This window comes from Falco cherrug, chromosome 6, assembly GCF_023634085.1.
Source record: "Falco cherrug isolate bFalChe1 chromosome 6, bFalChe1.pri, whole genome shotgun sequence".
NCBI lineage: Eukaryota > Metazoa > Chordata > Aves > Falconiformes > Falconidae > Falco > Falco cherrug.
Genome location: NC_073702.1, coordinates 22620770 through 22647836, shown reverse-complemented (window position 1 = coordinate 22647836; position 27067 = coordinate 22620770). Strand labels below are relative to the sequence as shown.

Sequence of the window (27067 nt, the reverse complement as noted above, 5' to 3'; positions counted from 1 at the left end):
CTGCTTAATGGGTCATTACAGCCAGATGGAGCCAGACTCTTAATGGACACGCACAGTGAAAGGACAAGATGTTGCAGCAAAGGAAATGTCAATTAGACACAAAGAAAAAACCTCCTCATGGTGAGGGTGGTCAAACCCTGGAACAGTTGCCCGGAATGACTGTTCATTCTTCCTGGTGGATTTTCAAAACTTGGGTGGGCAAGGCCATGAAAATCCTAATGTTACTTTGAAGTTGGCAGTGCTCTGAATTGAGGAATAAACTTGTAATGACCTCAGGAGGTCTTTTCCAACTTATACTGTTCTAAGCTGATATACATTACTAGCTTTACATGAAGAATATCATTCAACAGTCTTGCCCAGATGCAGACACATCCTGAACTTGATCTCTTATCCCTTCGAATAGTTACATCTTTTTTTTTTACACCCTTTGTATTTCAAATTACTTCCTTAAATCTGTTTGTCAACTCCCCACTCCATTTAAATGTTTTTTGAAATCTAATTCCTATATGACAGCAAAGAAGGAGAAAGGAGTGAAAAAATTTAACCTTCAGAGTAGCAGAGTATGTGACCTATTCTGTAACTGTGCTGTCCCATTCTATATTTTTTGCCATTCATCTATTTGGTTCTTTGTTATATCATGCTTAATTTGGATTTGTACCATTTTGACTTGTTTTTATGAGGCTCTGAGTTAGTTGGTGAAATCTATTAAAATAAGCAAAGTGAAAGAAGGGAGAGAGAAAAAAGGAAGTAGAGGAATGGTGATAGATAGCCTGGCTAGTTTTGCATTAGTATGCTGTTGAGATGTGACCCTGAGTCTGCTGAACTCCAATGACACTTGCATTGGCTCCAGAGGATTTTTGGAGCAAGACTGGTGCAGACTGTCTTCAGTTTTTTTATTTCACAGCATTCTCATGGATCTCTGCTCTCACAATTTTCTATCACCAACCTTATTCTCCTTGGTGTTTTTCATAAAGATGCAACAATGATTAGGGGGTGGTAAGTTTCTTTTCCTCAGCTCTGAGGAATGTGACTCACTTTAACCTTTAAACATCAAATACTAGAAAACAAGTGTAAAAATGAGGGGGGAAACCTGTAGTTTTGCTCTTTAAAAACACGTTCTGGTGGTCTTTGGACTCATTCACGATATTTGGACTCTCCACTTTGATACTGTGCATTTGAAATGTGTATCAGAAGTGTGCTGAAGCACATCAATTGTCTTACTGTGTTTATGACTGCTTCTCTGAAAAGAAAGTGTTTCTGTTTAGATCACCAAGAGAAACATTAGGGTTTTTTTTCTTGAGTGGTTTATAATTTGCTTTTTATTGCTTCAGTTATTTTAGTTTTCCTATGAAAATATTTGATTGTCTGGGTCTCATAATTCTTTTCTGAAATCTCTTTTGACTTGGTAATGCATGTGTAATATGTAAACTCCATATGGAGAAGGATCTGATGTGCAAGTACTGTGAATAGGTTCTGGCATTGCTTTGAGCATGTACCTTATATTTTTATCTGGGGAAAATAATGGGGTCTTAGTGGCTGCTTTATGCATTTGGTTGGATGTCAGTTCCTTTGTTCAGAAGGATAGAAAGTTTGCTGACAGGTTGGTGTTTTTGGGTTTTTTTTTTCTGCTTTAGGCTCATTCTATTTTAATAATGGCTATTCTGTATTCTATTTTTATTTAAAGCTTTTTCATTATCCGCCCTTCTCAGAGCTACTCATTCCCCTTGCTCTATCTTTCCCAATATAGTCCAGCTGCTGGTCTCTCACAAACAGCTGTTTTTCTATTGTGTTTTTCCTATTAAAATTTTGGAGAATAGATATTTATTTTTCTTAACCCCAAGGCCTGATCTTGGGCAGTAAAAGGCCCTTTGTTATGAATACCTCAGTTAAAAGGAAAGATTCAAGAAAGCTGAAATAGCAAACACAAGGGAAACTCATTTGAGAGTGGTCATACTGTAAGTGACCAGCAGTGAGAGGCAGGCAGGAAAGTAGCTCTTACGCTCAGCAAGAAATGCTTGTAGAAGTACTTTCAGAGGGATGAAATGGGTTTATTGGCAATGTTCACAGCAACTCTAAACAATAGTTATTATGTTTTTCAATACATTCTGCATGATGAACTGACTGCTGGTAGGTTTTTTGTGTGTTACTGCTTGTCCTGGTTTTGGTTGGGATAGAGTTCATTTTCTCCCTAGTAGCTGTTACAGCGCTGTGTCTTGGGTTTAGTCTGAGAATAATGTTGATAACACATTGATGTTTTTAGTTGTTGCTGAGCAGTGCTTACACAAAGTTAAGGACTTTTCAGCATCTTATGCCCTGTCAGCGAGAAGGCTGGGGATGCACAAGCAGTTGCACTCTTACTTTTCCAATTCTGTCCCCCATTTGGCTGCAGTGGGGAAGTGATCGAGCAGCTGTGTGGTGCATAGTTGCTGGCTGGGTTTAAAACACAACAGTGCTTTTTGGCACCCAGTGTGGGACACGACAGTTTGAGATAACAGTAAATCTGACTAGGAACACATTAGAACAAATTTGTTATAAGCATTCATTATGTTAGTTCAATAGTCACTGACCACAATGTTGATTTATTTGCTCAGAGTTGGTGTGCTTTTCTTATAGTGTCATGTAGTAGCTTACTTGCAGTATATGCTCCCTGATCATATAATTTTAGATTCATAGAATCATTTTATGTTGGAAAAGACCTTTTAAGATCATCAAGTCCAACTGTTAACCCAGGACTGGCAAGTCCACCACTAAACCATGTCCATAAGCACCACATCGACATGTTTTTTAAATACTTGCAGGGATGGTGATCCCATCACCTGTGCTGTATATCACTCATGGGAACTGGGCTAAGGTTATCATGTTGTTGTACTGTGTAACGCTGGCTTACGATATGATAGAACTACTGATCATGTAACTAATCTGGTATTTCTACTAAGCATTGCGGTCATCTCTGTACTTCAGGAACCATCTATTGGAATTAGTAATTATACATTTTACTTTTTCTCCTTGGAGACCCAATCCGTGGGGGAGACACCTCCCTTCATCTTCCCCTTCTCCTCCAGGCTAATTACAATAGTTCTTGAGAATTTTTAATATCCTTGGGATGTTCAAACGAGCATGTCCCTTTCTTTTGAATGTGTTCCAGGTCTTGTTTAAGGTTAAACAACTATTTAAGAGTACCACCCAGAGATCTGCCCCAAACTGGATAGTTATGATTGTCAGAGTATGTGGGATAGTACGGGCAAGTGCCTAGGACAGGGAGCACCTCCAATGCTTTGGAACTTCACCCGTAAACAAGTGCAGAATCCAGAAAAGCTAGTAAAATAGTTGGGAAAAGTATGCTGTCACCCTGGCAATTCCAGAGAGGCACAAATCACTGCGATGTGCTGGAGCCTGGCCCATGCCTGCCGAGCCCTGTTCAACACTATTCAGTACCCTCAAGAAGAGAAGGTCTGTGGATCTGATGACAGAGTGACAGGCACTGCAACTACTCCAACCCTGGCTATAGGCACTGCCATTTCTTTGACCCCTGCAACACGTACTGCAGCTACTCCAACCCCTGTGACAGGCTGAACCAGAGAACCAAACCATGCTAGTATCAGTTGCCCCTATACACAAGAAGAAATATGTACGAAGGTCAGCTCATTTAGTTAGGGATGAAGAAGCAGAGCCATCGTGAGAAGAGGAGGAGGGAGAGACAGAACCCATAAAAGAAGCAGTAACCATGTGATTCCTATCCATGAGTGAGCTGCAAGATACGTGGAACGATTTCAGCTGTTGTCCAGGCAAGCACATTGTCATCTGGCTGCTCCGATGCTGTGTTAACAGGGCTGGTAGCCTGGAATTAGAGGGTAGGGAAGCCAAGCAACTGGAATCCCTTTCTAGGGAAGGGGGTATTGACAAAACAATGGGAAAAGGGGCACAAGTCCTCAGCTTCTGAAGGCAACTCTTGTCAGGCATGAGGGAAGAGTATCCCTTCAAGGAAGATTTTATGTCACCCATGTAAATGGACCACCAAGGACAGAGGTATCCAGTACTTGAGGGAATTAACTGTGCTGGAGGCGATTTATGATGACCTGGACAGCAAGCAGTTATCCAAAGACCCAGATGAAGGCCAGTGCACACAACCCATGTGGCAAAAGTTTGCGTGGAGCACACTTGTATTGTCTGCAGACTCATCGGCAGTAACGACCTGGAATAAGGGAGAGGAACAAAGGGTGGAAGGAATTGGCTGGCCAGCTCTGACAGTATGAAGAAAGTCTCTCTTCCTCCCTACGAGCCTGCATCTTGGCTGTGGAGAAACTGGTCCAGCAACTCAGAATGGTTCTTCCAGGAAATTTTTTGTTCTAGTCTTCAGTGGGCATTTCCCCGATTGGACTAGAAATGCTTGTTTTACTACTGATCTTGGTAAAGGGACTTTTGATTCATATGTACAAGAAGTGAGTAAGGAATACTGTGACCAAGACTGGAGGGGCCCTGCCTTCAGCCAGCTGGAAGAAAGAGACAACCAGGTTTACTGAACTGTGTGGATTCAATGGCCTGGCATATCAGACCAACAGGAGTATAAGGCTCTGTTGGAGGCAGAAGTGAGCATAACTGGGAATGAGTGTCAAAAATGACTGGACCAGAGGTTCCATGCATCCTTGGCATAGACTGCCTCAGGAGAGGGTCGGTGTTTGGCATAGCTGCCTTGGAGACAGAGGAAATTGGGCAGCTGCCTGCCTTGCCTGGTCTCTTGAAGGACCCTTTGGTTGTGGGCTTGCTCACAGTCAAAGAACAGGTGCCAGTCACTACCACAACAAACTGGTAGCAATATTGCACTAACCGAGACTTCCCGATTCCCATCCATAAGCTGATGAGGTGACCGGAGAGCCAAGGATTGATCAGCAGAACCCGCTCACCCTTTAGCAGTCCTATACGGCCAGTACAAAAGTCTAACGGAGGGTGAAGACTAACAGTAGACTATTGTGGCCTGAATGAAGTCATGCCACTGCTGGGTGCAGCTGTGCCAGACATGCTTGAACTTGAATATGAACAGATTCAAAGGCAGCTGAGTGGTATGATACCACTGATGTTGCAAATATATTTTTCTCAATCCCTTTGGAAGCAGAGTGCAGGCCACAGTCTGCTTTCACTTGGAGGGGTGTCCGGTATACCTGGAATCGACTGCCTCGGGGGTGGAAACACAGCTGTACCATCTGTCATGGAATGATCCAGACTGCAGTGAAATAGGGTGAAGCTGCACAACATCTGCAATACATTGATCATATTATAATGTAGGGCAATACAGCAGAAGTTTTTGAGAAAGGGAAGAAAATAGTTCAAATCCTTCTCGAAGCCAGTTTTGTCATAAAACAAAGTAAGGTCAAGAGATCGGCACAGGAGATGCAGTTTTCATGAATAAAATGGCAAAATGGACTTTGTCAGATCCCAACGGATATAATCAAAAAAGTAACAGTTATGTCTCCTCCAACTAGCAAAAAGGAAACACAAGCTTTGTGTTGTGTTTTTGGAGAATACATATTCCAAATTACAGTTGATTGTAATCTTTTGCTATCAAGTGAACTGGAAAAAGAACAATTTCAAATGGGGCCCTGAGCAACAACAAGCCTTTGAACAAATTAAACAGAAGATTGTTCACACAGTAGCCCTTGGGCTGGGCCAGATAGGGCAAGATGTTAAAAATGTGCTCTACACCGCAGCCAGGGAGAATGGCCCTAGCTGGAGCCTCTGGCAGGAAGCACCAGGGGAGCCTTGAGGTTGACCCCTAGGGCATTGGACTAGGGGATACAGAAGATCTGAGGCCTGCTATACTCCAGCTGAAAAAGAGATACTAATGAAAGGGCTTGAGCTGCTTTGGAAGTGATTGGTACTGAAGTGTAGCTCCTCCTGGCATCCTGGTTGCCACTGCTAGGCTGGATGTTTGAAGGGGGGGGTCCCCTCTACACATCGTGCAACTGATGCTACATGGAGTAAGTGGATTGCACTGATCACACAACAATCTCAGCCACCTGGTTATTCAACACTAGGGGATCTGCCAGTTGGGCTGACCCTGCCCAATCACAGCTTTTACATCCACATTTTACGTATGAAGGGCTTAAAGCCCCTGTAGTGCACGTACAGAATATATTGGGGAAGACAGTCTGGGCTGTTCCTGCCTTGGACAAAGGCAAACCTGTTGGTTGGATTGCTTTTGCTCAAGGAACTGGGTGCACATGGTGGGAAATGCAAGGGCACGGGGAAGTCCAATGGGTACCTCAAGGGGGTTTGATTCTGGGTGAGAATAGCAGGTTATTTGAATTGTATGATGTTAATTGCTGTATAATACCATACTTCATCACTACTGTGGCAGCTATATGCCATATCAATGGTATAGTAGAATTGCCCAAATTAATGAAGCATGAATTTTGATGATAGAACTGGACAAGCACAGTGGCGATGGAACTAGAGCAGGCTTCAGCATGCAACAATTCAATACCACACTCTATCTTTCCTGCCTTGAACAGCTACTATGACAGATGGAGTCCAAAGTTATGGAATAAATTAGCTTAACAGACATTTAATGGGGGTGCCCCATAGAGTAAGGGAATGATACCTGTTTGCATATGTCAAAAGACAGGAAAGGTAGCGGTGATTAATTGGGATACGTTGGAAAGTGGGGGACCTCGGGGCGATGTAAATGGTATAGAATAAGGGCTGGGTAGTGTCCTGGTTTCAGCTGGGATAGAGTTAATTTTCTTCATAGTAACTGGTATTGTGTTCTGTTTTGGGTTGAGTCTCAGAATAATGATAACACACTGATGGTTTTAGTTGTTGCTGAGCAGTGCTTGCACTAAGTCAAGGACTTTGCAGCTTTTCATGCCCTGCCAGCAAGAAGGCTGGAGGGGCACAAGAAGTTAGGAAGGGACCCAGCAGGGACTGCTAACCCCAACTGGCCAAAGGGATATTCCATACCATATGATGTTATGCTCAGTATATAAACTAGGAGGAAAGCTGGCAGGGCCGCTGTTTGGGCATTTGTCAGCAAGTCATGAGCAATTGCATTGTGCATCACTTGTTTTGTACAATTCAATTGCATTATTATTGTTGTTATTAATACTAATATTATTTTCTATTTCTGTCCTGTTAAACTGTATTTTATCTCAACCCATGAGTTTTTTCTCTTTTACTCTTCCGATCCTCTCCCCCACCCCACTGTGGGCAGAGGGAGTGAGCAGCTGTGTAGTGCTTAATTGCCAATTAGGGTTAAACCACAACAATACTATTGTTCAGGAGAAGAAAAAAGGTTTCAAGATAGGTAGATATATGTGTGTATATATATGTATAATTGCATGGGGTTTTTTGATTACATAATTTGAAATTATTTTTGTTTTTTATAACTGTTCATGGAAATGGGCCCAAACAATATCTGAGTCCAAATATACTTGTTTTCTGTTCCTGTTGTCCTATTTGTCAGCATAAAACACTATAAAAAATGCAGTGCTTTGGTGTAGTGACATTTTGATTATTTTTGCCACTTCATAGTTTCAAACAAAAAGCTGTAAGAAGCACCTGGAACGCTTTGGGTATTTCACTTGGTTTACGTGGATTACAAGAGTAGGTCTCTTACTGCAAAGGCAGACCAGCAAAGTGTCCTTGGCTAATTTCATTCTTATGATGGTGACTGCTCAAGGTATTTCTAGTCAAATTCCTGTCTATAAGGATGAGATGAGCTCTCAGTACTGCCCAAAACTAGGCCAATGGCATTCTTAGAAAAATAAAAAGGATGTAAGAGTATGCAAATATTCTGCTCTACCTGGCAGTCAAAGCCTTCAGATCCGGTGTGAGGCACCTTTAACTTTAAGATATGACTAAGCTGGAAAGACTTCGGGGAGAACAGCAAAGACGAGGTGAATATTAGCAACCACAACTGTGAGAAAAAACTAAAGATTTAGAGGGGAAAAAAAAAAAGCAAGACCTGAAGGAATATCTGAATTAAATATTATTATTTTTTCTAAGTGTATTAAAAATTGTATTTTCCATCTGCTTAGTTGAAAGCAATGACTGTTTGGGCTATGTGAGAGAAATTTCTTCAATTGCTAAGATAATTTAGCTACCAGGATAATTTACCTTAAGAAGGTTGTATTCCCTATCATCAGAAGTTGTGTTTTTGTTTTGTTTTGTTTTTTTAGAAAAAAATAAAAAAAATTAGGTACAGCTCAAATGTGCTTTGCAGAGGAAAAAGCTAGTTGTTTTTTGTAGGTGTCTCTCAATGCCTTGCCTACATGGATGACTGAACACAGAGCAGGAGATGTCCACAGGATTTGTTCTAGCATCAGTGTGGAACAGAGAGGACTGTGAATGGGAGGATCTTGGTGGACTTGATAAGATCTTGCAGTTTATCCTGTACGTCTGTCACACTGATGTTTCAGCTGATGGTATTGTGCAAGGACATCAATGGGAAGAAAAAGCTAAAGACAAAAGGTGTAGGAGAAAAAATAGACATGAAAAGAGAGAATGAAAAACATAGTTCATAATACAGTCAGCTTTTTTTGGCAGTATTAGAGCCCTGCTTAGATACAAATATTGGATAAAAATTCTGAAAATTAGAAGTCCTACAGTTTAGCCTTAAATTATATCTTGCTTTACAGCTGCACTAAATTTCAATATAATGCATGACTACTCTGTCTCTTTAAGCGTCGCACAGTTCCATTTCGTTGGCATCAGGAAAATGATATAAAGACATTTATGAAATAGCGTCAGAAACAGTTGTGCTTCCTGCCATTAGAACCAAAATCTAAAGCACTATCTGCTAAATTTCCTCACTGGAACTTGTAATTTTTCATCGCTTTTTAAATTAGTCTTATTTTGCATAAGTGAAAGAAAAAAGAAGCAAAACAAGAACTGTTTTCTGAGAAGCCAACCACATTCCTCTGAAACAAAATTGATTTCCAGTTTTCCTCTGATGCACTGAATACTGGATTCAAATAAGAAGTGATATTCAGTAATTATATAATGGGTGTATCTTTTCTTGGCCATTCAGTACATAGATTTGGGAGTGGAGGGTGAGGAGGGAAGAGAAATATAAGCAATAGAGAACATACATGTCTGTAAGTGGGGATACAAAACTGGGTGTGTCGTATTTTTCAAGGGATAGTCAGAAGGGTTGAGCGCATCCATTTTCTGGATGCGGTGCTGAGGTGACAAGTTATCTCCAGCACAGCTTCTCACCTTTGCATTATTATTTCGTGTCACACTGTCAGCTTCCATATATCTCAGTCAAAACTCATCCAGGTTGGACTCCATAATCTGGGTAAAACCCTGTTGAGAGCATGAAGTACTTTGAAGTGTAGTTAATAAAGCTGTTAGATACCATCTACTATTTTCTCTAAATTGATTTAAAATACTACTAATACTGTGTTGTCTTAGTCTTGCTATGTTATATAGCTAGCATGTATTTTGAGTTGTAATTTATTTGTAATGGCTACTTTGTATCTTCCATCTGGCCCATATATTGTTTTCTTTATTGTATGTAGTTCTTTATTGTAGTTCTGGATTTTATTGTACTTGAACCAGCCATACAAGAAAAGGATATACAAAGCAAGGAAAGGTGAACGTGTTTAGCAGAATGCTTTATCTTCATTCTAATTTAAAATTGAATTTGAACTCAGCTTTTTGGACAAAGAACATTGGCATTTACATGTCTGGGTTTATTATTTTGGGGTTTACTTATATTTTAGGTTAAACAAGAAAAACTATTTAAATGTTATATAATGGGGGGGTGGGAGGAAGAACTGGTGTCTTTGTGATAAATTTATTTCTTAAAAAAATCCTATGTCCTGTTTTGTCAGCAAGTTCTTGTATCTGGGAAGATTGTCTCTGTTGGCTAGACAAATTCAAAATGATAGAGTAAGATTCATAATATAAATACAGGTTTTCCTTTTTCTGTTGATTTATTGGTTCCCAAATCTGTGAACACTTGGCCATCTTAGTCATTTTACTATTGAGAGACAATGGAAAAAAAAAAAAATTGCTCACATGTGTGAGTGTTTGCAAGAATGAACATCTTTGTTAAGAGCAGCTGCTTAGCAACATATTAAAAAGAAAGAATACCTCCTGTGAAAGTATCACTATGATACTTAAATCGGGTATGTAGTGGCATAATCCTTTACTAGGGATTGTGAGGAGAGGCTTAAGAAATATCTTTGTGTGAAGTGTGGTAATGTTGCTGCTCCTATTCGATCACAATGCACAGTAGCTTAAGTGCTTTCACTTTAGACATAATTTCATCCAGCGTAGGCATGTGAAAGTCACTTCTCAGAGGCTGAGATTTCATGATTCTCTTAAGCCAATCTACAGGCTGCCCAGTCCTGAAAAGAGCAGCCTTGGCTTACCTGCCTTGGGCCATGCGTTTCCTCTTCCCTTGTGCCTTACATTCATCGTTATAATTGGCAGGAGACTTGGATCAAGGGACTGGTCTTATAAAGACTTAATTTTATTATTAAATTTTGTTATTATTTTTTTCTGAAGGAAAGTGAATACCAAGTTGCATACGGGTCAACATATGTTCTCAACGTATGGTCAACAGTGTTATCATTGCAAATCAGCAAACCATGTGCTAGGCTATGCCAGGTATGATCAGTAAATTGAGGTGGTTGTTGTTTCCCTCTGGTGTATGTGAGGCTACACCTGGAATACAGTGTCCAGCAGTTGGGGCGTGCTGCTTATAGAAGCATAGGGAGAAAATGGGACCCCTCTGGTAGTTGAAGGAGCTGGATTTATTTAGTGTATTGAGGTGAATGTCCATAGTGGACTACAACTATCTGGAGGACAGTTACAGACAGGGTGGAGCCAATGTCTTTTTGGTGGTGCTGGGTGATATACCAAGGAAGAATGACTACAAAGTGCAGACTGAGAGATTCAGGTAGGACCCCATGAGGCTGATGGAGCACTGGAGCAGGCAGCCTGCTGAGGTTGTGGAATCTCCATCCTTGTGGCTTTCAGAACTTGGCTATCAAAGCCTTGGCTGAGCTGAACTCAGTGGGGGGCTGAATTAGATGACCTCCAGAGGTCACTTACAATGAGCATTTCTCTCTTGCCATGAATGTTATTGTGAAAAAGTAGCCTAAGTCTAAGACCTCTTACAACACAAAGGTATGGGTGCTTACAGAAAGCAATTTACTGATTTATCTGATGCTAACATAGGTTTCTAAGGCAGGTTAGGTGGCTGTTTCTTTCCAGTAATTGGTATATCTTTTAATACTAGTTTAGATTTTGAATATTTGTGTTGAGATACCGAACTTTAGGTCAGCATTTCAGCCTAAACAATGATGGAGTGGTAACTTTTTATACTGTTGTCTTGTCCTTCATTGCTGTCATGTCACCCCAGAACTGAAATTGAAATTAGAGAATTTCCAAATTAGTACAGGTATTTAGTATTTAGCTATCTTCCAGTAAGATTTTTTTTTTCTACCAAGATACAGAAACTTCTTTGCAGAGAAGTTAATGTTTCCAGGCATAGCTTCTTTACATGATTTTAAGGTTTCTGTATTTCTATATAATGTAAAACTACAAGTACTTCAGTGTGATGTGTATGTTTTATATTATTTTAGTCTTGGAAACTTAGGACATGTAATCTCTCAACAATAACCATAGAATGTACAGATCTAAACAGACTGAATTACTTTTTTTCCTCTCCCTCTTTCACACAACACACATACACAAGAGAGTCTTCAGGGAAAACAGTGCTCCATGCAACCTCCCTGTCATGTTGTTCATGTGTCTGGTAGAAGTAGTGGTAGTTTTATTTGTCACTCGATCTGTATGTGTCAAGCACAACAAAAAGGGTATCTAGTCCTCCCCCACAGTAGCAAACTATAGTGGGGAAGTTCATAAACAGAGGCTTACTGGTGAATCATCCACATCCATTAAGTCTGCTTCTTACCAGAGTAGAAGGAAGAGGTGCTGCTGCTAGTTTGAAATGATTCCCAGTCTCTGAAAGGCATACATTGATGAATTAAAACAAAATTCCCCCATGAACTCTTCCCAGGCATGCTGAAGTAGGGTAAGAAACACCTGGCTTGCCCATAAACATGGGACCTTAAACACCTGAAAGAAGTCCAAAAAACCTGTGGTCTGGCAAGGGTACTGCTGACACCTAGCTAACTTTTGGACAACTTTCTGGCACCAGTCATAGTCTAACTGCAAAATAACTCTTGTGGTTATCTACCCTGCTACAGATTTACAATATCGGCACTCATTTATGTTAGTGAGGAAAAGAAGGAAGCTGCTAATATGTACTATTGAGTGGGAACCTTCGGATGGTGTTTAGAGCTGCAAAAAAATGTCAGGCAGACTTGGATGGTAACAAACCAGTGAAGCAGTTGTTAGCAGAATGTAGAAGATCAGCAAAAAGTCAGAAGTTCAGAAACCAGGTCTCAGCTTGTTCTTCCTTATCAATCAGGATAATAAACTGCACGCAGACAGGCAGCCCCTCTCAGTAAAACCTCAAGAAGTCTTTGAATTAAAAGTGAAAAATGATCTTCTGAGCTGCTTCTTCTGCATCACTTCAGATTGTGGCAAGTGTGTTTTTCATCCAGCAGTGAAAGAAACACGTCTGTGTTCTGAGACTAGGCTTTTCATGCTTTTTAGTTTTGGGTTATTTTCTCAAGCTTGCTATTGGGGTGCTGTTTTCAGTTTGTCAGATCTGCTGGGGAGGCCAGTGAGTGTAGCAATAGACAGTTCAAATACGTGTTTCGTGGGGCTGAACAGCATCAAATTTAATTCCTTTTGATCATGCAACTTTATGCTGTTTTAAAAGTAGTAATCCACCTATCATAATGTAATTTTTCTTATTCCTTTCCCTCATGCATGCTACAACCTATGGCAGTAGTAAAAAAAATATTAAAGTTTTTAAAATAAATGAAAGATGTAGGGTCTAGTACCATTACAACAATGGGTTTCTGTGAGACAGCCTCTTACCTGCATGGAGAAAGTACTTCTAAATAGCTGACAATGTCACAGTGGTACTATAAAGGTCACTACTCAGTGCATGTGTTTCATATTCTGTCTTTCTGGCTTTCTTGCCTTCAAGCCAAGATCACAGTTGAAGTCCAATCTCTTATTTGTCATTCAAGGTCCGAGATAATTTCAACCAGCTTTTGAATTGGATTTTTATACGCCAGGCATGTTAAACTGTTTTTTGTATTATATACACATGTATACATTTTTATATAAATATGTGCCTGCATATATGTATGTATATTTGTTTCAGCGTCCTTGTTGCTGTTAGAGGTGTAATTTTTCAGCTGAATGTTAAAATGGAGATTTTAGAGATTTGCGATTTAAAATATACAGTGCTGTCTTGTTCTAGTAGGACTTTTTCCAGTATATTAGAATTATCAGTCAACTTGATTACACTCCCTATGATTTCGACAGATTCTGGTATTTGGATTCTAAATACTATTTTTGTTCTGCAGCATGATACTAACACCTGAAGTGGCTCAATCTCAAGGGATACTTTAAAATATTTACTCCATTTGTGTATCTATTTGTACATTCTGCAAAATAATTTTTAAGATGGCCAACTTCCAAATACTGGTGTGTGAATAAAATAGCAATTGTACTTTGAGACCATCTTTTTGTTATGATGGAGTTTTATTTCCATAATTTCTGTACTTGAATATTTTGCAGAGTATAACTGGACATTTACATAAGCTGTTTGGCTTCCTCCTCTTGTCTGAGAGGACTTGGAAGTCTTTTATGAGAAAGAAATGTAATAACTTTGTCACTGTGTTTGTTACCTCCAATAATAAAATATTAGAAGGCTTAAACTTTTTGAGTGACTGTTGTCATTGCAATATTTTATATCTACAAATACAAAAGTGTCATGTGAAAGCAAAAAGTCCTGCTACATGTATGCATTCATTCAGAGTCTATGAAGGTGATAGTTATATAAATGTTCTAAGACATTTATATAGTTCTGTTTTAAAAAATATTACAGTAACATGTTTTTGAAAGTTATTTTGCAGGTGCTGAAAATAGAATTGCATCTTTCATGCTATCTTTGAGTTCCTAAGTTTTGTTATGTTTTGATGTACTTATGACAGATTTTAAAATCAAGAAATTATAATTTATATCTTTTTCTTTGCAGAGTCACAGTGTACACTCTGTGGGGAGCCTGAAGGTGAGCTTATTTTCCTACTAATATTTTTCAAAACAGCTAGAGATGAAACACATGTACAATAAATTGGAAATAGTGTGCAAATGATGAGCACCAATGAAAGATATTCTTCCCTATATTAGATACCAAAAATGAATTTAATTAAGTGGAGTAAAGCACAGTACATGCTCCAGGCAAGAAATACCTTAAAGGATAAATATTCAATTAGAGAAAAAATTGAAATATTTACTACTTATTCTTTTGTATGTTTGTCAAACTAATTTGGGGTGAGAGAGTGTGAACAGATATTTAAAGAGATCGGTTTGAGGATGGAAAACAAAGAGATTGGACATAAAAGGGAAATAAGAATGTGTTTTTATATTTAATACTATATTTACAGAGAGCTGTGAGATGCTACCATTTTTAGCAGGTAAAGTGAATAAATATTGCTTCTGGAATAAAGATAATTAAGCAATAAGTGTAACGCAGTGCAAATAGATACCCACATTAAGGTGTTTGGTGGTTTGTTTTCTTTGGGTTTTTTCCAAGTGACTAATTAAATGCCAAGGTGAGATCCACAATTTACCTAAATGAACACTGAGGGGATGAGATTATGATTTTTAAAGTAGGCCATTATTTAGGAAAATCTCTCTAATTTGTTTATTTACTAACATTGGTGCTCTTATAATGTCAGAAAGCTGACCTTAGTTGCAAATCAACCATCTGGAGTCTTTCTAAGGAACAGACTTCAAAAAAAGCAAATGTAAATGCTGGAGCAAAGTATATTAATTAAAAAATAAAATTATAGATTCTAGGCTGTTCCCAAAGACATTCAGCTTTCTATCTTGAATAGTTTCTCAAAAAACAATTTAAACTTCTAATAGTTTTTAAATTTAGGAGGGAGAAGTTATTAATAGGTGAATCCTGGAAGTGAAAGTCTTTGGGACCTTGCAGCTAATGAAATAACTCAGTAAATTAAACATTAATTATCTGATTCTCCTCCTTTATCAACTGGCAAATAATTGTTTCAGAGATTTGTTTTGACATTGCATTCTCTTAATAAACAGTCAATTCTTGATTTGTTCATTTTCTTTGTCCTTTATTTGATAAATTTATAATAGCACAAATATTCATATGAAAAGGAAAACAAGACAGGTGTTTGTTTGCCTTTCATGAAATACTCCTTTCATGATAAGGTTGTCCAACTTTAAAGTTATGCATTGGATTAGTTCTGTTTTATTACATGCTGTGCCTGCTTTATAACAATAATTCTCCTTTCTTTTGATTACTGCTTTTTCATACCTGTTCAGCTTTGCAAATTTTAATAAATGTACATGGACTTTGAAAAAAAAAATTAAAAAAATAAAATCAGTAATAAAAATGTTTAACATTTACGACTAAAAACTCACAATCAAAAGATAATTATATGTATTGCCGTAGAAACAGTCCTCAAGAACATAATGTTCAATTTTTAGCTAAGTAGAAATGAAGTTCCCCAGGATTAAATGTCTCCTGGATCACCATACTCTCCCCTCAAACACAGTATTACTGGAATGCTAATTGTTATTTTTCTGCCTCAATTTTAAAAACAGTGACATTAATGTCAGCTTCAAATCTTGAGTTTTTTCCTTGCCAGTTTAGCACAATTTCTGATCTAACGCTGAACGTTCACAGAAATGTTATATGTGATTTTGTGATGAAGTAGTTGATCAATAGATATGACTTTAGTTTTTAGGCCATTCTAAAACAAATTCCACATCTCTGTTGTGTAAATCAAAACTGAAAACCCAGCAACTCAAACCTCCAAAAATATAATTTTATTCTGGAACATTCTATAAATTTTGCTATGGTTTCATAGTAAATTAATTGAATTACTGATAAAACTAGGAAAGAAAAAAACTTTTTTCAACTTTTTGCAGTATTTTAATCAGAATTTCTGACTTTTCTCTGTAGTTTTCTTCAGAAATATGAGATACTCTGTGGCTTGTAGTTTGCATTTTTTGTATCTGAGGCAAGTTCAGAGAATATGTGCAAAGAACAGCTTTGTTAATGGCTGATACCATTTGCCTCTAGGTTCCTTTTTTCCTCCTTTTCATAAAAATTGAAATTCGCTAAGTACACTTTAGTATCTTAAGATGAATTTGCAAAATTGTAGGACAGATGTGCCGTGGTGTAGGCTTTCTATATTAATTTCCAAAATGGTAAGCAGAGACTTATTCATAAAATAGTACATGGGGATAATTCTCCCTAACCTGGAAGAGAGGAAGACAAGACTTCATGTCTTACCACTTCTGAATTCCTCTAAAGCTGTTTATGCCATTTATTTAAAAGCCTACAGGCAGCTAGTACTGAGTTTCTGACCATCTTCTATCTTCTGTAAGAAAGGTGGCAGAAAGAAATATTGTTGTTAGCCACAAATTCTGATAGTCAAATTGGTCAGCTGCAGTCCTCGCTGTCCTTTGATGGTTCATTCTTTCTGTAACCATCACTCCCCTTTCAAAACCACCAGTCTGGTCCTGGATTACCAGTATAGCCAAGTGTAATAGGAAATGACTGTAAAACAGAGCTCTTTGCTGGGGGCATTTTGCCAGGTGCATTTAGCAGTGCATACATGTTCTTGCACAGGTGTGGGGCAATGTGGGTGTGTGTTTTATAGAGTCAAAAGATACCAGATATGGGAGAGAGATATAAATTAACAGAATGCAGATTTCATGTTTCAGTGTTTCATCCATGGAACTTGTGGATCTGTCTAAAGTGTGTCATGTGTCCTCCTTTGTAACCCGTCTAAAGAGAATGAATTGGAAAACACTGAAGTCTCTCAAAATCAGTCTTTTGGATGAGCTATAAAGGCTTATGTGTTTTGTTTCAAAACTCACGGGTTTGCTCTGTGTTATTGACAAGCATGTCAGCTACTATTCCTGTCACTGTAACATGCCTGAAGACCAGGAGGCTTGTTTTATACTGTGAGGAAACTAAATCAGGAGTAGTGGTCTAATAAATCCTGTTAGTGTAGCTACTTTGAGCTGCTCCATCTTCTGGAAATGCAAGAGCAGCAGCGACATGTTTTCAGACAGATGACAACAGTTGCCTTTGTGGAAGTGAACTGCAGCTGACAGATTATGCTGTTGTGGTAAACACTGTGGTGTTTTTCTTTTTTTTTTTTTCCTTTTTTTTTCTTTTGCCTGCTCAGATTTTAAAGTGAGGCTGGCATGTTATAAACACGTGTCTAGCTCAGTCTTTGTGGCAGTCAATGTACTCTGTTGGAAGGATTGGTGTAGTCACTGGAAGTTTCACAAACTGTTATCCCCATTAATCCTCAAGCAGATTTTTCTTTTCTTTCTAACTCTTAGTATTTATTCACAGGAGGTTTTGAAAGGAGCGTATTAACAAATATAATTTTCTATATTGCCAAAGTAGGAAACAAGTAAGTTTGGTGGCAGCTAGGATTTCAGTAGAACGCTCTTCTTAAAGCCTGTGCAAATGGAAGCATTTCTTCCAGGCTTTTTTAATATCTTGCACAATTTCAGTAGTGACTTTACTGTTTCTATTCATGGCTTTTGCCTCTGTGTTTTATGATTATTCGGTGGGTTTTTTTCCTTTTTAAAGATAAATGGGCAATCCTGTATAATACCAGCACTTTTCAACTTTTGTAAAAATAGACACCTCTACACATTCTTTGACAGCACAAGGTTTATCTGAACACACAGATCTGGAAAATGTGGTTTTTAAAAGGAATACTGTATTGTATGTTTCTAGCGAATTTTGAGAAGAATTAATGCGATGTCTGGCTCTGTCCAGCATTTCACTTTGCCACCTGCTTCAACAGAATAAAATAATGATCAAGATACAACTTGTTTCAGGTAGCTTTAGCCACTAGAAACTATAGATTACTGGATCCAGGTAAAGCATCATTGTACACTCTACTTGGGCACTTCTCTTTTAAAACTAGAGAGCATGGAAAAACGTGTTTTTCCAAGTATCTGCTGCTGGCATTTATGGGAGACAGAACACTTGGAAAACTGGCCTTTGATCTGACTCTCTCTTGATGGTCTTAAGAGTTTGTTGGGTTCTTCTCAGTCTGAGATAAAAATCATTGGCTATGTGTAGAATTTTGTTTACGTAGCCAAGGGAGAGAAAACTCAGGTTAACACTGCTGTAGGTGTTAAGCTTTCTCTTATGTTGCTGTGATGCTGATTGCAATTTCCAGTTTATTTAGAAATATTCCATGATGAAAATAAGCTTCTCTGTGTAGAATCTCCTGATGTATTGTGAGAGTAGTAGAATATGCTGAGCAATTATGCCAAGAGTACGTGGTAGGCAGTCCTACCTATTGTTTACTCTGTTATCTGGTACCTCTTCATCCTGCAGTCTACATACAGACTGTAGTAGTTATATCTCATTATGCTAGATCTATTATGTGGCAAATGTCCTTTCAACTTCACAGTATTTAGTAATCAAGTTTGGCTTGCTATGCATTGTAAAAGATACTGATCTAAACAAAGTCTATGAGTAACAATACCGCTCTACTTTGCTGGGATCTATATTGTTTAACATCATAGAAAGAAGACACAAGTTTCATTACAAACAGTTCGATGAGGACCTATAATTAGGATGATAGTTAAAACAAGCAAAATACAAATATTTGAAAGGAATGAGATGGAGAGTACAATGCAATACATTTAAACACCACTTGTGCATACTAGAACTACTCCAGGCTGAAATACTGAGTTGAACCTTTGCTTCCCAGCGCCACCAGAAAGGAATATAATGAAGAGTTTAGGAATCTAAAGATACATAGTAAACTTGCCAAGATACACAAGAAGCAATCCCACACAAATGAATATTAAGATGGTTTGCTCTATGTAATTTAGTTTCAAAGTATATCCAGACCAAGTAAACAAAAGCAGAACAAGCAAAACTGAGAAAAGCTAATACTTGTGGAACTTGCTTGCCACACAATGTGACTTCTGTGATTGACCTCAAATTCTGTTACCACTGGATGCTTCAGTGAACAGTAAGTATGTTGCGACAGCTTTGGGATAGAGGGAAGATCAGGTTTTATGTATTTATGTTTTTTATACAAACAAAACCTCAACCTTTATTTTAATAGATAAAGGAGATACATCCCCTAGGGGTAGGTTATTATAAATTTCTTCATCTGTTTTTTATTAGCTTTTTAGTTACTGTAGTCAGAAACTGAATAACATACTGGGCAAACCTTTGACCCTGTGAAATCCTTGCATTCCTTCTGAGAAAGCCTTGTGAGTTTCTAAGAATCAACCTGCAAAGAATGAACTGGAAATATTCCCCCTTTCCTACCTTATCTAGATAACTGGATCTTTCTAGGTATATTCATATAGTGGGGTAATTCCAGTTCCAAACAATTCATAGTGTGGTGCATTAGAACTGACTGCAGTTATCTCAGCTTGTGTGGAGGTTTCTGTCCAAAGCGTACAAGGGCACTCGGAGAGATGGCATACAGAATTGTCTTAGATCTGACACAGAAGCAGAGAATCGTTTAGGTTGGAAAAGACCCTTAAGATCATAGAGCCCAACTGTTAACGCTACCAAGTCCACCACTAATGAGATGGTCTTTGCACACCCCACAGAACCAGACCAGAACTGTGCTGCATGTATTGCACACAGTGTATATGAAAAGCCAGTCATATCAGTGCAGAGAGAGCATGATATTATTCGTATTTTTATCCCCTGTGACCAGTGACAGTGAGAATTGGGGTCTTACAAATTGTGTCCGTTTAGAGGGGGAACAAAATGAAGTTAGAGATTTTAACGATGCTTTGTATGCCTGCTAAGACTGATGAAGTCCTGAGTGAAAGAAGGTTCAAAGAGCAGGAGAAATTTTCTGCCAAGTAACCATCTTCTCACACCTAACACTGTAGAAAAAAAAAATGTCTTACTGACCTCTCCTAAGGTCACAGAACTTATCTGTACTGTCAAAGTCTACCATGCACTTTTCTGGTGATTTTGCTGCTTTATTTCTCCTGTATGCACTTTCCTTCAACAGTTTTTACTAAGAATCAGTCCAGGTAGTTCAGATCCTTCCTTAACATCTCATGTTTTGGGCTGTGGTATGCACCTACAGTTTGAAATAAGTAACTAGTACAATAAGTGGTTTGTGGTTGTTAGACTTGCTGGGTTCAAGCTTGTGATAGCAACCTTAGAACAGTGACTTTCTGTTAGTAAAATAAATGTTCCATGTAAAAGAAGAGTTTAGAGGAGACCTATTTCATAAAGTATCTCAAAGTGAGCATTGGGGTTTTTTTCCCAGACTTGTTCTTTGGTTAAATTAAACAGCTAATAGTTCAAACAGCCAAGCATAGCTACTGCATGACTCCAAGTATCTGAAGATTGAGGATCTTCTGACAATTGTGTATTATCTGACAGTAAATCCAAGTGTCAGAAGATTGTTTTTACTGTTTATTTACATTTTCAAGCTAAGATGCCAACAATTTTGTCTTTCTCTGAGAAGAAATGAATTGATGCAAAATATTCAGCAAAGTTACAGGAATAATAGTGTATATCACTCATTCACCCATAAAGTTTCTCAATTAAAAATAGAAGGGGTTTAAATATAATTAAATTTTGAGGATGGATTTATTTGATTTTTTTAGTAAAAAATTTTGAATGTTTTGAAATCAAAGCACATGGTACTGTTGATTTGTTTGTATTTGCTCAGAAGATGCATAAAATATTCAGTAGAATTTGAGGAATACAAGAAATATAAATAAATAATTGATAGTCACAACAAAAAACTCTTACTCTCCTTGAGAAAAAATTACTTTTTCAGATATGCCACTATTAGAGTAGTGGATTTATTTCAGGTGCTACCAGCTTTGGTGCCCTGTGTCCTTTCGTTAATACTAGTGTATAGGGATCTGGGGGGGAATTAAGTCTGGGTTTGGTTTGTTTTGGTTTTTGTGTTTGGTTGTTTTTCTTTGTTGTTTGTTTGTTAGTTTTTTAATAAAGAATCAGGCAGTAGGTAGTTCAGAAAAATACCTTAAACTTAGTAATATGTCATAATATTGTTGATGTTCCATCTGGGTAGTTCTGCCTCTGAATATAGACATTTCCCTTGGTATCTAGTGGAAAACGATTACAGGCATATTAATAACTCCAGAGAATTTTGCTAATCTTCATTTCACTAATTTTAACTTTTACTAATCGACACTAAGAAGTGACAGTTTTACCATTGTTAGCAATGGCCTTCAAGAGTTCTGTAGTCTTAATTTTTTTTATAGTTATGCTGTAATTGCTAGACCAACAGTAATCGGTAACAAAAATTGAAGTTGTCTAAGGAAGCAAATTATGGTTCACAACACATAATCCTGACATTTTTAAGGAAACAGTAGCACATAATAAAATCTACTTTGTCTAATTTACATATTGCTTCTTTTCCTGCTGATTATAAAAATTTCAGTTTATTCAAATTAGAAAGCTTCTTGCTCTTTATATGTACCACTGAAAGCTTAATAGATTATTGTTTCTGCTGTCAACGTAATAGTAATTCATAGTTATTACCTGAAGCTATTGGCATAATGTTGACTTTATTCAGTCACAAATGAAAAATTTTATGCAAATGTGGGGGCAAGGTCTGTGATTTTTCTGCTTTGATCCATTTGTATGCCAGCAGCTTGGTTTTCAGGAATAGTCACATTTGTGTGCCTGTGTGAATTTCCTTCCTAATATTTAAATGATAAGTTCAAGTAAAATCACTGGTGGTATGAAATTTCTTCCTGATCTGAGTAATGCTAATATACTTTTCTTTTTTTATTGACGCTCTAGCTACTACTCTCAGTGAAGTGGTTTAATTTTTCAGCTTCATGGAAACTTTTTCAAGTTGCATAGAAATATATTGCTATCATCATTCTCCATTGTGTAGTCTCTAAATATTGATCTACTGATCCTTTTTTTTACTTTTTGATCAAAAGGAAAGAAGTTATACTAGATATTTTTTTAAAATAAAATAACCTGAAAAATGTGGAGTTTGTACAAACTTAAATATTTTTAAATATCTTTCTCACTGAGATATGTCAGATTTTGCTGATTAATTTCTTTAGTCTGACAAGTTACACAACGTGCATTACTCTTGAAGTGTGCTGAGTTTTATATAAAGTGAAGAGATTAGTTGTGTATCATGATTTTTAGCAAAGAGTTACAGTATAATTTTATTCAAACACTGTTGAACAGCATGTTGCTACTGTATTTTCATGTTGTCTGCGTTTGGGCAGACGACAAAAGTTATGTACAGTATGCCTGCTAAAAATGTAGTTTCAGAGAAAGCTCTAAGTGTTGAGTTATAGTTGAAATATTTGAAATTTTAATTTTCAACTCTTCTAAACTCTATTTTTATAGTTTGCAAGGTTATATATGGCATTAACAAAACCAGTTCTTTGGTCTATAAGGAATGAAGTTCCCAATTTTATTTAGTTGTACTGAAATCAGGAATGAGATATTTAAAGGACTAGGACCTATGTAAGCTAAGTGTGATATATGGTGATCTCAATTTTGATACGTTTCTTTTACAGACTTTCTTGTGGTAATTAAAGTTAATAATCTTAAAATAAAAGAAAAAAATGAGGTTTATTTTAAGAAAATAAATTACTGTCTTTAAAAAAAGTTTTCCAGGCATTCAGCTGTCATTTATATTTAGACTAAATTAATTGTTCAGCTGTTTCTATATCTCATAGGTACATGAAACAGCTGTACTTAAAACTACATTGTTGTCCTTCTTTTTTTCATCTACTGATTCAATCTCCTGGTCTGTGCAAACCAGAAAAAAAAAACCACTCTAATTTAATTTGGACAAATAGGATGTAATCCCAAATGCAGAAGGTATTATTTGTACATTCACCTTGCATTGTTGTGATTAAGAAAACAAACAAAGCCAAATACAAGGACTATCTCATCTTTCCTTCTCCAATATGAATGAATAAATGAAAGGCTGATTTGATTTCTGGGGGGAAGAGTTGGCCTCAGAGGTTATAGTGTTGTGGTCGCTATTCGAGTGAGCACACATATAAGGTTGCAGATAGCACTGGTAATGTATATATCCTCTGCCAACAGTGAATAAAGTTATACATGTTATTTAGTCCTACAGAAGTCAGGACTTCAGCGTTTGCTGGAGTAGGGACCAATGTAAGGTTGGTGTAGCTTAAAAGATGCTGACATTTTAAATTACCCTTTGAATAGAAGTATGTATGTATATATACACACTTCTTTCCATTTTTATTTTGCTATTTAGGACATTTTTATATTACATGAGATGTCCTGTTTTGAGTAGTCATTAAAAGTATATGTCAGATTTTTTTGCTGTATGTTAATTTCTGCATTAGCTTGTTTATCTTAAAGATGTTGTTTTAGAAGTATGTATCATAAATGAGAACATTTTTTGCAGTGTGAACTGTCTGTGCTTTCCTTTTGCTTCTAATTTTCATGCTCTGCAATGTTTAGGGTTTGTGTATTTGTTCAACTGTAAATACTCCTTTGTACATATACGTAGCAGCTCTCTTTAAGTAGAACTGTTATGTTTCCTGAATATTGCCTACAGCCTCTAGCTCACTGTATATTTTAGAAAGATACTTGTGTGCCTTTGTACGATAAAAAAACATGATGGATTTCTACCAAAACATGCAGATGTTTTTTTGTTTGTTTTTTTTTTTTTTAAAGAAGGCGCATTTCAACACTCATTCCTTATTGAAGCTACTAAGGATTTGACTGGGTAAAGTTGAGGTGGCAGATGTAAATGGATCGCTTTTAAGTTCTGCAGTGTATAGCTTAGCTTGGGGTGGACAGTTTGCAAACTTGACTTTCACCATATCACTCCCTGGATCTATCCTTTAGTCCCAGGCTCAGGGCATACTCAGATGGTCATCTGGCCCCTGACTGGTTCGTAAGGAAATGTAGGCCTGCTGTAGCTTGCAGCTCAAAATCTAACGCGAGCGTTGCCCTACAGGGGAATTGACAGTATCTTTGCCACCTTTTAGGAAAAAGTGAAGCTAATTCTAGATGTAAATTTGAACACCAGTGAGATACGAAATGCTGTATAGTATCACAGGATCTTCTGTATGCAAGATTAAGTTACTGTTTCTCAATCAGTGTTTAGTTCTTCAGGGAAGAGGAAAGCTCTTAAAAAAACCTACCACCGCATACTGGGACCTTCAAGATCGAATATTTCCAATCCATCTGTTGAAACTCATGCACTAATAAATTGTATGATTACTATTGCATGTGTGTGTGCATTTCATTCTGACTGAGCAGATCATGAATGAATTTTACTTTGTTTCTGGATCATCAATCTGAAAAGGTTAAGAAACAGTGCACTAGGAAAAGGAACCCTTTTCTGAAACCAAAAACTGCATTAATGTAGACGGTATTTCCATGCGGAAAGAATGCTGACTTCACCTACATTTGCATAAATCTTAGATAATTTCTGGCAATATTCACCACTACAATGTATGAAAATCCTGAGCTCTTCCCTTGTGCAGAGCTACAACTGCTATTAGTGGAAATATTATGTAGAAAAATAGCAAGGACTTCCACAGCAAAGAACTTCAAGCAGAATTATTTAGACTTCTGTACCTGCTGATTATTTTCCATCAGCTTTCATCAAAATTCTAGTAACTGGAATTGTCACACACCTTATAAAATATTAAAGCCAACATTTGTCTGTAATAATATGTGACAAAGAAATGGCTTTGAATATGTGGTTGGAAATACATTTTGAATCTGCTGACTGACTGTCCCTGAAAAGGAATAATAGGAAGGGAGCAACTGTGTTTATAGCAATTAGCCTGTGCAGCTAAATGTTAAGCAAGCTCTTTAGCACTTGTCTCTGAAAAATATTTCTGAAAAATCTTGACCTGGTATTGTTCCAGTTACTTGAAAACTGGATTTCCAGGTATATCAAGAGGCAGCTTGTCCCCCTCAGTGCAGTTCCCACCCCAGTGCTGGTTTCAGAGGTTTTAACCTTGTGCAATATAACTGAAACTCAACTCAGTGGGATTTTTTCCCACAGCTTATTTTTCTCAGTGGTACAAATTGGCTATCACTGTATGCCTCAGCATTGCTTCGTAAAAGGAATATAGTAAACTGTTATGTTAATGCCACACATTATCAGTCTTGATTTGTTTTACTGAACGTAGCCCTTGAAAAGATAATGGGGTGAATGTATTCTGTCAGATAATAGGGGTTCAGACACAGTGCAATGAGTTACTTGGAAGAAAAAGAGAAGTTTTTTCACTGTTTAGAATGGATTCATTCTTTAATTAGAAACTTTGAATGTTGAACTCCAGTTTCACTAATGTCCATTATCAGACTTCTTTATGAGATGGGCTAATTATTAAAGCATGGAAATCATTTCTATTTCAGCATATGTGGAGACAGTAACCTCTTGGCATTTTTATTTTCTGTTGAATTTTCATTATACCATTACATTGTTTGTTTGTCAAGTATGTCACGACAGTGTACTTTTTAAGAACTGAATGTCTGTGTTTGCAAATCAGACTCCATTCTTAAAAGAAACTTCTTAAAGTGCTTCTCAGCTAACAAGAAATATTACGGTGTTGACATAATTCCGTCTCAATATTTTTATGTTTTAACAAGAGAATCCAAAACTAGCAGTGGAACACATTCCTGATGTAGGTTATTGTAATCTATGAGCTTCATGAACTGGAATAATGATCTCGGTTAATGTCATAAACGGCACCGTGTAGGCTTTATTTTTTGCCTTTTTCTCAGTAAACTTCAGTTCATATCTATATAGAAAAATTAATTCCCTTAATGATGAAGAACATGTGGGTGGTTTTTTTTGCCTTTGTTTTCCTTTGTATTTACTGTACATAAACTACTTTAATAATAATTTTGTGCTAGAAATAGTGATTTGCACCTTTCTGGCAATGGTGAAGCATCTAAGTGATTATTTAACCACTTCAGTATTTCCCATGTATCACAGAAACCATACAGAGAAGTTGAAGGGTATTCCTGAAGCTAAGCTAAAATATTTTAATTTTTTTTTCCTCTCTATGCTAGCATCCTAGACACTTTAAGATCAAGAAAAGTCCATGCAGTTCAAATTCTCTCATTTTCTTCTGTTATCTAAATCTGTTTCCTGATACCATGAGGTTTATGTGTGTGTTATGTTTTCTAGCTAGCCGGCTGCTGAGAGTTTAAAGCCACCTTGGGAGAAGATTTCTCGGAATGATTTATTTCATGTTATAAAAATGCTCATAGAAAAGAACATGTTATGAGTGCCTGTGCCATAAGATTATTTTTTTTTGAGGCATCGGTATGTAACTTAGGAATTCTGCTTGATACCAGAGGTTTGCTGTCTGTAAAAGTTGGATCTGAGTGCACTCTGTTTTAAATATGAGGCTTGTTTATACTCTGTATTAATGAATGTCTTCATATTGATCTGAAACCTAAAAAAGGAAACACAAGAAATTTTTGCTTTAGACACAAGACTAACAATGGAGTGCTGCTAAACTTCATCAAGAGTAGATTTAGCTGTAGCACCCACAGACCAAGAGATATTGCCAAGGGCAAACTCAGCTTTCAAGTCTGATTTCCAGATGCTTGGTAAATAAGCAACAGATTCACTGACTGATGGAGGACTTCAGATAGCAAAGTGGTCAAATTCCACTGAATAAAGGAGAAGCCAGAGTTGTGGAATAGGAGTGAGGTTTTATATGGTAGGACTTGCACAAGAGCAGAATTGTGAAAACGTAAAGAACTTCTGAACTACCACTAAAGGATAGTCAAGAGCAGCAAGGAATGAAAGAAGGGAGATTTCTGTGTTTTATTTTTATGACGCAGTGTAAGCTGTTTTTCTTGTGCTGGATCATGACTTTTGTCACAATATGCTAGATGAGATTTATGTACAGAATCTTTATCAATCTTATTGGTCTGTTA

The 27067-nt window shown here is 37.3% G+C and overlaps 1 long non-coding RNA gene across 1 annotated transcript in view; it reads left to right on the top strand.

The window, feature by feature from the left end:
• The window catches only part of LOC129736397 (uncharacterized), a 181912-nt gene that overhangs the window by 78721 nt on the left and 76124 nt on the right, over positions 1-27067 (top strand). The window contains exon 2 of the long non-coding RNA XR_008732922.1: positions 14132-14164. This is a non-coding gene — a long non-coding RNA (uncharacterized LOC129736397). The remainder of the gene's footprint in view (positions 1-14131; positions 14165-27067) is intronic.